Source organism: Pinus tabuliformis, chromosome J (assembly GCF_031772625.1).
Source record: "Pinus tabuliformis cultivar Carrire ecotype Pingquan chromosome J, CPIR1, whole genome shotgun sequence".
Taxonomy (NCBI): domain Eukaryota; kingdom Viridiplantae; phylum Streptophyta; class Pinopsida; order Pinales; family Pinaceae; genus Pinus; species Pinus tabuliformis.
In genome coordinates, this window is record NC_142295.1 from 975,825,633 (window position 1) to 975,840,794 (window position 15,162).

Consider the following 15,162-nt stretch of genomic DNA (forward strand, 5'->3'; position numbering starts at 1 on the left):
GCCAAGAACAACAGGTCAGATTGCCTTATTTTTCAATTCTTGCTGCAGTCTGAAACTTCCTTGTCTTGGAGACCATTGATCTGAATCCTTGTAACTTGTATGCAGTACCTTTTTGAGCTGTTCTGTCTAAAATTACAGCTCTGCTTCTTGCTGGTTTCTGTGAGTGCTTATCATCATCTTCATACTTCCCAAGTCCTTTTCTTGATTTCTTATGGTGGACTCAAAATATACATCCAAAGTGGTGTAATCTCCTGATTTCTCTTCAAAATTTGCTGCACTTGATTCCTTATCAAACTGCTGTAAATAAAACTGCTAGAAATACAAATATTTATGTACAATATACAGTTATGTTGTGTCAATTAAAGGGGATCAAAATAATGTTTGAGCATTCTCCCATTGACTGGGCCTTCTTGAGTATTTGTGCCATCCAAACTCCTCAGAAAATAAGTGTTATTACCTTGTACAACTTGAATAACATATGGTCCCTTCCATAGGAAATCAAACTTGCCATGTTTCCATTTATCCTCTCTTCTAGAATCCCATCTCAACACTTTGTTTCCTATGAAGAAATCTTCAGCCTTTGTTCTTTTGTCAAAGATCTTCTTGAGTTTATCTTGTAGAACCTGGGTTCTCTGATATACTTCTTCTCTTGTTTGCTGCAATTGAATAGTTTGATTGATCCTTCTTTGAATATCATTAGGCTCTGCTTGTATTTCTTGTAGTAACTTGCTCACAGGGCTTCCCAAAGATGAAGGAAATCTTGCTTCCATTCCATAAACTAGTTCATATGGACTTGTACCAATGGATCTTTTAGTGGTCAATCTGTCTACCCATAGTGCATTCACCAGTTTTTTATGCCAATTCTTTTTATTCTCCTATAAGACCTTTTTGATGATGTTGATGAGGCTTTTGTTGGATTCAGCTAGGCCATTAACTTGAGGGTAATAGGCTGTGGAATGGCCCAAGGTCATGTGGTATTTGTGGCAAAAGTTGATCATTCTTTTGGATTTGAAAGCAGCAGCGTTATCTGTAATAATTTTTTCTGGACAGCCAAACCTTGACAAGATGTTGGTTTCTAAGAATTGCATGATAACAGAGTCATTGGCTTGCCTACAAGGGATGGCTTCTATCCATTTGGTAAAGTAGTCTGTGGCAGTCAAAATCCACCTATGTTGGCCAGAAGATGAAGGGTGGATTTCACCAATGAAGTCTAAACCCCATTGTTGGAATGGTCTTTCAGTTGAAATAGGTTTGAGGGGTAAAGGTAACAGCTTTCTTTTGCCTTCAAAGATTTGGAACTTGCGGCGTGAGACAACAAATTTTTTCACATCAGCAAATGGGGAGGGCCAATAGCACCCAACCCTTACGATTTTATCAGTTGTGGATTTCCAGTATAAGTGTCCTCCACAGTCCCCTGCATGAAATTCCTTGAGTACATTGTCAGTTTCATCCAATGTTAGGCAATTAAGCAAAATACCTTCATGATTTCTCCAAAACAATACATTATCCATAATACAAAACTTTGATGCCTTCATTTTTAAGAACCTCTTTTTTGTCCTGGACAACCCTGGAGGAGCTTGCAGGTTTAACAATACAAAACATATGTCAGCATACCAGGGTGATTGTAAAAAGGCTTGATTGATCTATGGAGTCGCCATCTCCTCTTCGTTGTCCAGTTCATTGATGTCAAGGGCTTGGAAATTGGTTTCAGTCATTAATTTGGCTATTCCTTGTCCTTTTATCAGTTTTGTAGGCTTGATTTCAATGTCATATTCTAAGATATTCGCAATCCATTTGCCCCTTTTGCCTTCAATCCCTTCTTGAGTTAAAATGTCCTTGACCATTGCATTTGGAACATAGGCTATCACATGTGGTTATAAAATGTAAACTCTGAAATCCTTGATGGGTTTTACAAGGGCATATGCTTGCTTTTCCATGATTTGATATTTTAAGGGAGCATCTCTAAGAGCTTTGCTGAAAAAGGAAATGGGCTTCTCACACCCTTGGTAATCTTTTTGCAATAGGACAGCAACAATTGTATGTTTAGAGGCAAAGGAAAACATGATGAAATCTCTATCAAACTTGGGGCTGGTGAGGACTCGTGTTTTTGTTAGGGCTGTTTTGATGTCCTCAAAGGCTTGTTTGGCTTCCATGGTCCATTTTACTTTAGAATCTTTCTTCAGCATATTAGTTAAGAGTCATATGAGCTCGACCAAATTAGGAATGAATCTTCTCAAGAAGTTAATCTTCCCTAGAAAAGCTTGTAGTTATTTGATGTTTCTTGGATGAGGCACTTGAAGGATAGCTTGAATTCTGTCCGGGTCGATCCTAATGCAATCTTTTGAAATAATGTGACCTAGGAGCTTGCCTTCTTCTAGGCCAAACAGTGATTTCTTTGGATTCAAAGATATGCCATATTTTCTGCAAGTTAAGAACACTTGCCTCAAATGCTTTAAATGTTCTTGGTCTGATTTTGAGAATGGAGTGAGATCATCGAGATAGACTACTAAGAAATCATGGAGCTCTTTGGCAAAGGCTATATCCATCGATCTTTGAAAAGTGGCCCCTGCATTTTTGAGTCCAAAAGGCATTTTGACATATTTAAAGGTTCCCGAAGGTGTTGTAAAGGTAGTTTTGTCTTGATCATCCGGGTGGACTAAAATCTGATTGAATCCTGAGAATCCATCTAACAATGAGATCCTAGAGGCTCCCACTACCCTTTGTAGGATATGATCCATTTTTGGTAAAGGGTAATGGTCTTTGAGAGAGACTTTATTCAAATTTCTCAAGTCAACACACAGTCTCGTTTTCTTTCTAGTAGGTACTAGATTTGAAATCCATTCTGAGAACCTGATAGGTGCAATAATTCCAGCCTCATACATTTGTTTAACTTATTTTTCAATCAGGGGAAGGAGGACGGGATTCACCCTTCTAAGCTTCTGTTTAAAAGGCTTTTGATTCTCTTTCAAAGGTATAGTATGTTGGATGACTGAGGTATCATAGGACTTGAGGTCCTCATAACTCCAGGCAAACACATCTTGGAATTCCTTAAACAAGTCAATGTATTTCAATTTCTGATTAGCAGGCAAGGCTTTGGAGAGTTTTACCATTTTGGGATTTTCTGTGGTTCCAATGTTGCAGTCCTCAATTTCAGCATTCAGTGGTTGCATTTTCGGCTTCCTTGAAATATCATTCGAATCGAATAAATCCTCCAACGGGGTCAAGCCTGTGGGCAGAAAATTGTCTTTTAGTTCAATTACTTCAGCTTCTGCATCAGCTAATTCATCAAGGTCTGTTTGCTTCAGTTCTTGTAAATTTTTTTCATCAAAAATTGTTGGATGCAAGATCAGATTTGCTGTTTCAGCTGATATATTTTGTTCAATTCTGTCTGTCTGTTGTTGATCATCCACAGTGCTAGTATCAATGTTCATGCTGGAGAATTCCTCCTTCAAAGTCAAGAAATTATTTATTTGTGTGTCATTTTCAAAGATCTGCCAATTTTTTACATTATCTGGGACAACAGGCCTATGTTTAATTTCAGCAGTGAAATGGTGGTTGGGCTCAAATGGTAGCTTGCAAGTGCTAGCAAAGGTTGCCAAGCTATGTGCATGTAAATTGTGCTTTCTAGGAATTTTAGTTAACTGAGATTCTAAGAAGGTGTTAAGTATTTCAATGGCTGCCCCTCTGTAAGCCCTCAACCTAGGATCATTTGTGACAAAATTTCCCTTCATCTGCTGTATGATCAGATCTGAATCCCCTAGAATTGAGACTTTGGTTGCACCTAGATTTTTGATGAGTTTGAGTCCCAACAGCAGGGCTTCATACTCAGCCATATTGTTTGTACATCTGAAATTTAACCTATATGCATGACCTTCAGCATGGTCATTCTGCATGTTGTGTATCCAAACCCCTGCCCCTGCTCCTAATTTGTTTACCGAGCCATCAAACTCTAAGTACCATAAGATTTCTTGGTTATGACTTATCTTAAAAGTTTTAGAAGTTTGTTCAATGGGCAGATTTGGATCTTGTATGCCACATGATATATCATTTCCCTTTGTTACATAAATGATAACAACAATTTTTTGATCTTGAGTATTAAACTATTCATCCATGCTTTGTATTTGTGGTGCTTTTATGAGTTTGACATCATTCTTGGGACACATGCCAACATTATATAAAATGAATGAATCCATATCGGAATGTGTAGAATAGATGGGGAAGTTTTGGGGTTTTTCTTGACTGCTAACCACATATTTCATTAGTGTTTCACGGTACAATCTCTTTGGCTGTCCAAAGACTGAAATAGTGGCATAGGACATGTCTAGTTGCAAAGATCCTTGGAGTTTTGCACCCCAAGATCTTGACAAAAGCATACCATACTTAGGTGGAATGTCAGCTACCACCACATCCATCAGAATTGTTTTGGTTGGGTATTGGACCAAGGAGACACACAAATCTTTAATTAGGCCTAGACACCTGGCTTGGCTTATGGGAATCTCCTGAATCAAACATTGCATTGTGTAACACCTTGTCATGAATGTTTAAACTGACATAAAAAGGTGGAACTCCTCCATTCGTTGTTTTTACATTAACTTCAGGACCAAAAAGTAATTCAGGTTGATAATCTAGAACATTTACAACATCCCTATTCTCTGGTATTTGGAGTGACCTATTGATTTGCTGCCTATATACTTCATGTTTGGCCAACTCAGAGAGAGGAATGGCTATTTTCAACTTACCAATTTCTGCTTCTATATTGAAGTGTTTCTCCATTTGAGTTCTTGTGTTGTGACCAGCAGACTTTTATTTTTCGGCTGAATCTTCAGTGATCTTCTCTTGATTTTGAATGTTGTTTTGAGGTACCTCTGTTTTGGAAATATTTTCAGGAATACTGTTTGAATTTCCTTTTGTGGGAGGGCATGTAAATGTCCGATTTTTAGTGGGCTGTACATCTGATATATCTTCCACAGTGACTTGCTTTGGGTCTGGGTCTGTTTTATCAGCGGATTCTGTCAGGGCAGCTTTATCCTTTACTTTCTTTGGCTGCTTGGTATCCTTGAGCTTGGTAGGTTCAGGCACATCTATGGTTCTACTTCTTAATTTGTACTGTTTATGAACCTCATAGACTGCTGCATCATAGCCTTCTCTAAAATCAAATGACTCTCCTGATTTGGTTTGAAATTGATTGAAATTATGGGCCTCTTGATCTTCTTGTGTTAGAAAGACTTGGTGTTCACTGTCCAAACCCATCAAGTTGATGTGAGGGTCCTCTGTTGGTTCACTAGATGTTGAGGCTTCGACATAGTTTTCTTGAAATGGAGGTCTGATGTTCTGATCAGGGCCAACCCTCCCAACATTTGGATTTTGATTCTTTCTAAAGTTTGGGTTTCTTGCAGTACTTGGTTGACCTTCCCATGATGATTTTCTTTCAATGGTTTCTACTCTATCTCCAAGTCTGTCCATACCTTTGATGATTGCATCCAAAGTTTGTTCAAATGCTGAAGGTTCTTCTTTAAAAGTAGTTCTTCTTTCAGCTCTTGCCCTATTTCTTTTAGCAATTAGGTTTTCCTCCACACTAACAGCTATATTCTGCATGTACGCTAAGCTTGGAGGGGCTCTTTCCCTCAATTGGTATGCCATGTCAGAATTAAATCCATCGGGGAATTTGATCAAAGCTAAATCAGGTGGAGGTCTAAGGTTTTGAGGAATGGCATTATAAACATTGTTCAACCTAGTACAATAGTCTAGGACAATTTCTTGTGGACCTCTTTTTATACTGTCATACTTTGATAGGATATGCAGTGGATCTTTCTTCTTTTCCCATCTATTCAAAAAAGACTGATAAAGGGCATCAGGATTGGCTATAGAGTTTGCAACAAGTGCTCTAAACCAAGACCTAACATCGCCAGTTAAACTTTGAACGAAAATCTTCATTCTTACATCATCATCGTCAATTTCATAGTTCTCAAAATAGTCTTTCATTTTCTTTGTATGCTGTTGGGCTGTATAAGAGCCAGTTCCATCAAAATATGTGATTTTACTCTGATAATCCTGAGGCATAGCCCCTGGATTTGCAGGCAACTGTAAAGGAGCATAACGGTTTGCCATATTTACAGGGATAAATGGGACAACAGGGAGGAATGAGATGGCTGGAACTGCAGGGACTGGAGTTGAAATATGTGCAGAGGATGGAGGTGTAGGGAAGGTGCTTTGAGAGGTGGATGAAGAACTGGGAGAAGCAGCAGTTGTGTGAAGATGGACTGAGACTTTTGCAGGAGTTGGGATATAGTTCTGCTGAACAGTTTCAGGGTCGGAATCAGCAGAATTTTCTTGAGCTTCTTGTTTCCTAAGGGCCTTAGCAATTAAGTTGGGATTTTCAAAAATAGCTGGAGGATCAGGGTCAGGGTTTGACCTGGTGTAGCGAGTTTTCTTCTTTGGAGCCAGCTTCTAAACTTGTTTTTTGGTATTTTCTGGGAATGTTTTATAATCACAGTTTTTATCAATGTTTTACAAGAGTTCCTTTAGAAACAGGGAGGCTTTGGATTTTCTTTGAATATGTTCAAAATAGGGAAACTGGTCAAATCTTTGGAGGAACTGCCTAAATCCTAAAACTTAGAAAATGGACAGTAGTGACAACTAGGCATTCAGTTCCCCAGTGGAGTCACCAATGATGTTATCACTCAGGTTGTTCCCTGCCTCCTGAAGGGAATACAACTGAGGTAACCACTAACCAATCTTTCAGCTGCAGTCCTAGCCTACCTACAACCAGAGAGGGCTCCCTCTTAATAATTTAGCTTTGTTTTGGAGTAATTTTAGGCTAGTTATGATGTACAGGGTTTTGTTTTAAATTTGGTTGGATGATGATTTCAGGCAGAACTGGTATGCAGTCTTAGAATAGTCTAGACTATTGGGCAATGGAGTCAACGATGGTGTACTGCTGAAAGTATTTCTTGGGGAAAAGGTAATGCTACAGAGCTAGACAGGCATCTATGGAACAATTCTTCAAATCTGGGAATCGATGGCATGAAATCAGGGAATGAAAGGCAGTCAAGGATCTTTCACTATGCTGATAGAGGGAAAGTGTGAGAATATTATCTAGGAGCAATTAAGAATTCCTAAACAACATTCATAATGAGGGAATTAGTGCAAACATGAGCAATTAAGAATTCATATTTATGACCAATTCTGAAGAAAACATAGTTAGAAACAGAGATTGAGCACAGGGTGTATTCAAACAAGTCCTGAGCTATTCTTCTTCCCTATTGCTAAGATCATGAAACATATATGAAACTTGTAAACACAGAAAAGACAAAACACGGTTTAGGAAAACTTATTGTTCCATTAAACGACATAGGAATTCTGTAGCAGAACGCAGTTCATTACTTTCACATCCAGACAGTGCAGAGACCATGAACTTCACCAGCCATTTGTATTAGAAAGTCTGAAAATTTACAGCTCAGTGTCTTAGAGAAATCACCAACCCCAAATACGTTCTATGGGGAGGTATATATACAAAAATGAGATACAAAATATCTAGATGATGAGTCTTCATGCAATAAATTACATCACCAACTCTTCCAAGGAAGTAAATGAAGAATTAAATGCTGCAGTCAGTATTGGTGCACTAGCTGTCTTTTATGTCAGAGAAATTTTGACTTTTTTGGACCAACAAAGTCGGCTGTGGCTGCGTCTTTAATATGCGTTTGCTGGGTTTTGCTGTCCTGCTGTCTTTGCTGTGTCATCACTTTGCTGTCCTGCTCTTGGCATGCATACTTGGCCTTTCATAAAAATTGCCGTATTCATGCTTTGAATCCTTTTGCTTGCTGTCTTCGTGCTTTAACCGGTGGCCTGTGTACCCGATTTGCTGACCTGTAGATGACCAAAATATGAAGCTGATTAAAAGAGAGAAAGGACCGAGATTACTTTGGAAAAATCTCCAGCATTGCTTGCCACCAATCTTCTTTAGGCAGTTGATGTCTTTGTATCTTTATTAATGTCTCATCTGCCTCGGTATATCTGTAAAAATTGGGCAGGACCTCAAACAAGTTATTGATCTCATGCTCAATATAAAATAAGTTTTCCAGCTTGTCATAAAGGCTTTGTCCAGATGGAGGCTCTGTTTCCTCTGAGGTACTTGTGGATGCTATAATCTAATTTTAAATAAAATTATTCATCCTGGTGGCATATTGTTCCCGGGTCAGCAATCTTCCCGCGCTGGTTAACAAGCTGGGTAATCCCCTATTTTGTAGTGCTACAAGATTTAGCTTGCAATCATCTACTTCTGCCTGCATTTCCTGACACTTTCTTTCTAGACTTTGCACAAAATTTCTTAGGGTGAGCACCTTTTTTGCTGTCAGAATAGCATCTGTCCTGTTACTGATGTCTAATGCCGCCAACTCCTCTTTAGTATGAGTGTTTAGGAAATGAATCATTTTACTGGCCTGCTCAGGCATATTCCCTAATGCTGCTCTAGCCCTTTGATTCTCAAATTGAGCCAGGCCTATCAATTCTATCTGTTCATGCATGGTTTGGATCGATTTCCATTGGTGAGTGATTGATTGGCCAATTTTGGCCCACAAAATCTTCTTTATTTCAGCTAGAGTCTTGTCCAAAGTCAGCTCCTTCTCCAAGGCTTTTATTTTGTCATTCAAGGCCTTAATCTCCCTTGTTTATTCAGCTATGGTCATTTTGGATTTGTTGTAGCTTGCTTCCAGCTTGGCCAACTTTTCCTTGGCCTCTTTTATCTCTGTTTCCTGACCTTCTAGCTCTTTGACAACTTTCATCATCTCATCCATGCTCATGCTAGATTCAGGTGTTGTTTTTGTTGCTGTTGTAGCATCTGTAGTTGTTGTAGTTGTTGGGATAATAGGAGGGGTCACCGCTGCTTGTGTAGGAGGAATAGTAGCAACAGTTGGAGTTGTTTGAGGTGGCTGGGAGGTTGACTCTCCCTACTTTCCTTGGAGTGCTCTCTCCAACTCTCCCTCCATCTGAATTATTCTTTGGTTCATTCTCATCAGTAGATCCATTGTATCCTCAACATCTTTTTCTTGTACCAGCTTTGCAGTTTGAGGGTGCATAGTAGAAGGCAACCCCAATTTTTTTCTAAGGGCAGCAATATCATCTTCTTTTTTCTTCATAAGGGCTCTGACACCCTTAGGATCCTTAGGATCATGTCCTAGGTCCACAATAATGTCCTCCAATGTTTTTATTCTGTTATCTTTGGCTGAGGAGGACATTCTTTCCAAATCTAGTTGAGTATTTGTATTCTTCAAAGATTCCTTCAATTCATGGGCCAGCATGGCCTTATCTGCTAGAGTGGCATAGACCATCTCACCTGTTTGCTTGTGCAATTCTATTTGGTCCATGGGGTGAATGTCCTTGGCAAGGACCTCTAAATTTGTCTTCACATAATCTGCAGCTGATTGAGGCTACTGTATCTTCGGCTTGAAATGGCTAAGAATCATTTTTTCTTCTTTGAAGTCATAGGCTGCCATCAATCTTTGTTGTTTGGCAAGTGTTGCCTTGAGGAACTGATCATATAACTGTACTCTTAACAGATCATTTTGAGCCTTGATTTCCATGAAAGCAGTTTTGATACCAGGCGGCCGCTTGCTTTGTCGTGTTGAGGAGGATACGTCCATGCCATGCTGCCTCTCTCGCTCTTGTCGGAAAGAGCTAGTAGGTGTCTGCTGGCTTGCTTCCCTTTCTCTCCTTGGACTTTCTAGGACCTCTTCACTAATTTCCTCCTCAATTGGAGGATCAACTCTTTGCCTCTTGGCTTCAGGCTGCTGTGTAGACCCACTAGCAGGTGTGGAGTCTTCTCGGTCTCGCTTCTTACCTCTTTCCTCATTAGCAGGAGTTTGTAAAGCTGGCACTTGCAGTGCCTCTGTTTGCTGTGGAGGAGCTTTTTCTTGAGTTTTCTCCTTTGAGGTGGTAGGTTGTTTTGTAACCATTTCTTGCTCTGCATCCATTGGCTCCTTGCCTTTTGCTGTACCTGTTGCTGGTGTAGACCGTTGTTGGGCAGCTTGCGAAGCTGCAGCTGTAGATGGGCCTTCTTCGACTTGTTGTGGCAGTTTGAAAGTTACCTGGTCAAAAGAATCCAAGTCAAGAGTTTTTTCTAAATCTTTGACATTTTGCTCCATAATTTCTTCTTGGGTAAATTCCTCAGCTAGTGTCCCTGCCACCCACTCATCTTGGTTGGCATATTGTTCAATTTGTGGGAATTTACAATGCTCATAGGCCGTCAGCCTATATTTTACTTTTCTGGCACTGATAAAGCCCTCTGGGTCATAAGGAACCCACCAGAAACTCCTTTTCAGCTTGAGCTTCTCCTTCAATATTTGGTCAGCATCTTGCCAACCTTCTTTCTTGTTCATAATAAAGGGGCCTAGATGGTCTTTAAATTTCAGGCGAGCTTTCTTCTTGGCACTATGAAAATGAGTGAGATATGAATTGATGAGTTGCCTGTAATATTCTAAGGCAAAAAGTCTCATTGGAACATATCTTGGGAGCCTGTAAGGACAGAGCTCACAGCCATAGATTCTAATGATGGTGTGATTTTGGTACAGATACCAATCACCTATTTTGTAATTCTTGGATAGCTGCAAGATCTTCTGCATGTCATACGATAATCTAGGAGGAGGAGTTCTCATTAGGAGACAAGAGACTGGGTAGACAAATTGGTCAATGAACTCACAGTAGGAATATGGAGAGTTTTGTACCTCATGAAAAACTGATGACCAAAAGATAACATACATTCTTTCACCCTTTGAATCCAACTTCTTGATGTAACATTGGAAACATTCAGACTGGTAATACATGAATAAATGATAGATATATGATGAATATTTAAAGACTCCCTCCCTATCCAGTTTTACTAGCTGGTCATGTATTTTGTTGGAGATAAATTTGGCATAGTTATACTTGACAGTAGGGGGCTGTCCTGGGCTGTAGGAAGACAACAGAACCAACACTGTTTCATCAATGTGCTCACTTGTTTTAAAACCTAGCACAAAGGAAATCATATCTACAAGCAGCTTGCCCACCTCATTGAAGTTGACATATAGGAATGGAGGTGGTTCAGTAGGTTGGCGGTCTGCCCTCATGAATGTCTTGGAAATTCTTGCAATCTCAGTGCTGGAGAGCTTGGAGCCTTCATCCAGCAAGTATTTCATAGAGAAAGGAAACAATAGTTGAGTCTATTTGAAGTTTAGCATCTGGTTGATAGAGTCAGGAGTAATATGAAAAAGTATGCTCCCAGATGGAGACTTGACAACTCTCTGAGTTGGCTCATAGTTCTCATCACATAGATGGATAATCTCAAGAAAAATATTAACAGAGGGGAGGAAGTAAAAAGGCAAATTAGACTCCCATATGCCATACATGTCACAGTTGTTTAAAAAACTATTTCTCAACTGGCAGAAGGTCTGCAAGTGATTCCTGTCCCCAACCAAATCTTGAATGAGGTAATCTTTATCAGCTAGGGGCATTGCTTCAAGCTCTTTGTTGGGTGGGTTCATAGGAGTGATGTTTAGAGCTGTTGGAGTGGCCATTTTTAAAGTCTTTCTGAGCTTGAGCTTGGAACAAAGTTTAGAGCAGTAACAGACTGAGGATAACTGCTTCTGAGGATTTGCAAATGAGTTGCACAATGAGTTCAAATGAGGCAATAGTCTTCAATATCTGTAACTATAATGGAAAAGGCAAACTTTGCAGAGTTTGGATAAGGCCTTTTTTTCTCTTTGATAAATTCTCTGGGTTGAAAGACTGTAAGGGAAAATTGCAGAAGGAATGGGGATTATTTCAGCCCAATTACTGAAGTCTTTTGCAGCGGAATGTGGCAAAAGGGGATAATGCTGAGCTTTTATGAAGTTCTTGCCGGGAATACGAGCTTAAAAACGACTTTCAATGGTGAAATTGTAAGTGGGCGCAAGTTTACACAGTTTCTTTTGAGCTGGAGATTTATCAGTGAATTTAGGTAGCATTTGGGTACATGAGTGACTTTAATTTGGGGATTTGCAGGTATTTAAGCAAGTGAAAAGGAGAAAATGGCAAGAACAGGGGTAAACAGATGAAAATTAGGCAAATACCTGGTTTTTAGTCGCCGAGGGTGGTCGAGCTGGTACAATGGCAAGCAATGGAGGCGAAATCGTAGGCAGCAGCGGCTCAATTGGTTGAATTTGAACTTTGGAGGCAAAATGACATAAAATAGCATGCGCAGCACACCCAACTCGACCAATAAAAATGAACTAAAATGGTCAAATTCGCGTGTTTTTTATAAAAATTTGGGACTTTGGCGCTTTCGGCGCTTTTTTGGGATGACGTCAGCATGACGTCATCTGGCGGGTAGGGGTACAGCAGGGTGACGTGGCTGCTGACGAGGATGGTGACGTGGCAGAGGACACGGTGGTGGGACGGGAACGCAAGCAGATGAGGTGGCAGTGACACGGGGCAGTGGCGGGTCGACGCGGAGGTGACGTCATGGCGACGTGGTGCTGACATCACTAGCAGATGGCGGTTTCTGGTTTCATCCCGCACCACCTTTGGGCATAAGCGGTATCGGGGAGGGGGCCTCCGAACACGCCGGGAGGATGATGCGTGGCGAGGGTACGGCAGGGAAACCACCCATCCCCCGGACGCTAACCTCCGGCGGATCGGCATATGAAATCGACCGCCCACCGTTGATCTGCGGCTTGGAAGATCGGACGGAGGACGGGGCGGGCGAAGCGACAGTTGGTTAGGCGCGGGACCCGCCCAAATATAAAATGAAAATGCGCCATGGGGGGGGGGTTGAAAACTTAGGTTTATGTGGGTTTATGGGTTTATGTGCGGGGGCAACATAGTTTGATGTTTTTAAAAAACATTTAACCATTAAACTTTAACAATGAGCGTGAAGAGGAGAAGGGTCAGGTTTATAAACAAAGGGGGGGACCATGTTTATTAATTTAACCAGAGGTTAAACTAACTCCGGATTTAGGACACGGAAGGGTTCATAAAAGTCCCAAATGGACTATTATTTCACAAAACTATGTTACATAGCTATAGAGCTATAGGGTAGGATATTTAGTATTTTTTGGGGTTTTTTATATGATTTTTTCTAAAAATAGGGATGGGAACATAGGTTAGGGAGCTACATAAATAAATTAGAAGTTAATATGATTTTGTGGAGTGAAAGTGCAGGGGCATGAAGCAAAGTTTATGAAAGAAAACTTAGATATAAGAAGTGAATGGAATGTGGAGAAATGTTTTTTACACAAGAAATGTGGCTTCTTTTTATTGAAGAAAGTCAAAGCTTGACTTAGTATTTTACAAAAATGAAGTGAAAGCAGGACTTGTTGGGGGAGATCCCAAGGTCCTTCAGGGGATGTTAGTGAGTGATTTATGGGGGACTGAAAGGGGAATTAGACATGCTTCCATAGTTATGCCATCAAACAACTTCTTTGAGATTTCTGTCATTGATGAGATGGACCTTGTTTGACAATACAAAGGTGATCCAAACCTTGTTGCTGCAACCTCAAACTACCTACCCAACCTAATACACCTAATTTTTTTTCTTCCTTTTGAATGGGTGCACTTAGATTTGCAAACCCTGATTGTTCTCTTTTCTTTTGACTGCCCTCCTATCTAAATGTACCCTTATCTCTTCCAAGGGCCCAGATTAAATAGTTGGGCTCCTTAACTTCTCTACCTAGCTACTCATCTGCCAAGCTTAATTTGTTTGGACATACATTCTTTCACTATTCTATAACAACAATTTAAACATGGCATGGTCCAGATTGAACTGTTGGGCCACCCATCAAGTGTGATAACAAAAATACTTGCACATTGTGGACTTGAAAATAAGATAGTAGTGGCATTTTGACTGGCCACTTTCCTGGTCTTTCTTTCGGGTTCATTTTTATTTTTCTTTCTGACCAATTTACTATTTTTTCCCTTTGATAATTCTTTTAGGGCATACCCTCTTCACATTTTTTAATTCTGTCTATCTGTATAGAAAATATGGAACCTTTGCAGCATCAAAGATGAACATATTTGGCACTTCCACTGTCAATCATGAAAAATGAAACCTATTGGTATAGGAACCTAACAGTGGCTCCACTTGGGGATGGCTTTTCCAAATGAAAAGCCAAGAACAACAGGTTAGATTGCCTTATTTTTCAATTCTTGCTGCAGTCTAAAACTTCCTTCTCTTGGAGACCATTGATCTGAATCCTTGTAACTTGTATGCAGTACCTTTTTGAGCTGTTCTATCTGAAATTACAGCTCTGCTTCTTGCTGGTTTCTGTGAGTGCTTATCATCATCTTCATACTTCCCAAGTCCTTTTCTTGATTTCTTATGGTGGACTCAAAATACACATCCAAAGTGGTGTAATCTCCTGATTTCTCTTCAAAATTTGCTGCACTTGATTCCTTATCAAACTGCTGTAAATAAAACTGCTAGAAATACAAATATTTATGTACAATATACAGTTATGTTGTGTCAATTAAAGGGGATCAAAATAATGTTTGAGCATTCTCCCATTGACTGGGCCTTCTTGAGTATTTGTGCCATCCAAACTCCTCAGAAAATAAGTGTTATTACCTTGTACAACTTGAATAACATATGGTCCCTTCCATAGGAAATCAAACTTGCCATGTTTCCCTTTATCCTCTCTTCTAGAATCCCATCTCAGCACTTTGTTTCCTATGAAGAAATCTTCAGCCTTTGTTCTTTTGTCAAATATCTTCTTGAGTTTATCTTGTAGAACCTGGGTTCTCTGATATACTTCTTCTCTTGTTTGCTGCAAGTGAATAGTTTGATTGATCCTTCTTTGAATATCATTAGGCTCTGCTTGTATTTCTTGTAGTAACTTGATCACAGGGATTCCCAAAGATGAAGGAAATCTTGCTTCCATTCCATAAACTAGTTCATATGGACTTGTACCAATGGATCTTTTAGTGGTCAATCTGTCTGCCCATAGTGCATTCACCAGTTTTTTATGCCAATTCTTTTTATTCTCCTCTAAGACCTTTTTGATGATGTTGATGAGGCTTTTGTTGGATGATTCAGCTAGGCCATTACCTTGAGGGTAATAGGCTGTGGAATGGCCCAAGGTCATGTGGTATTTGTGGCAAAAGTTGATCATTCTTTTGGATTTGAAAGCAGCAACGTTATCTGTAATAATT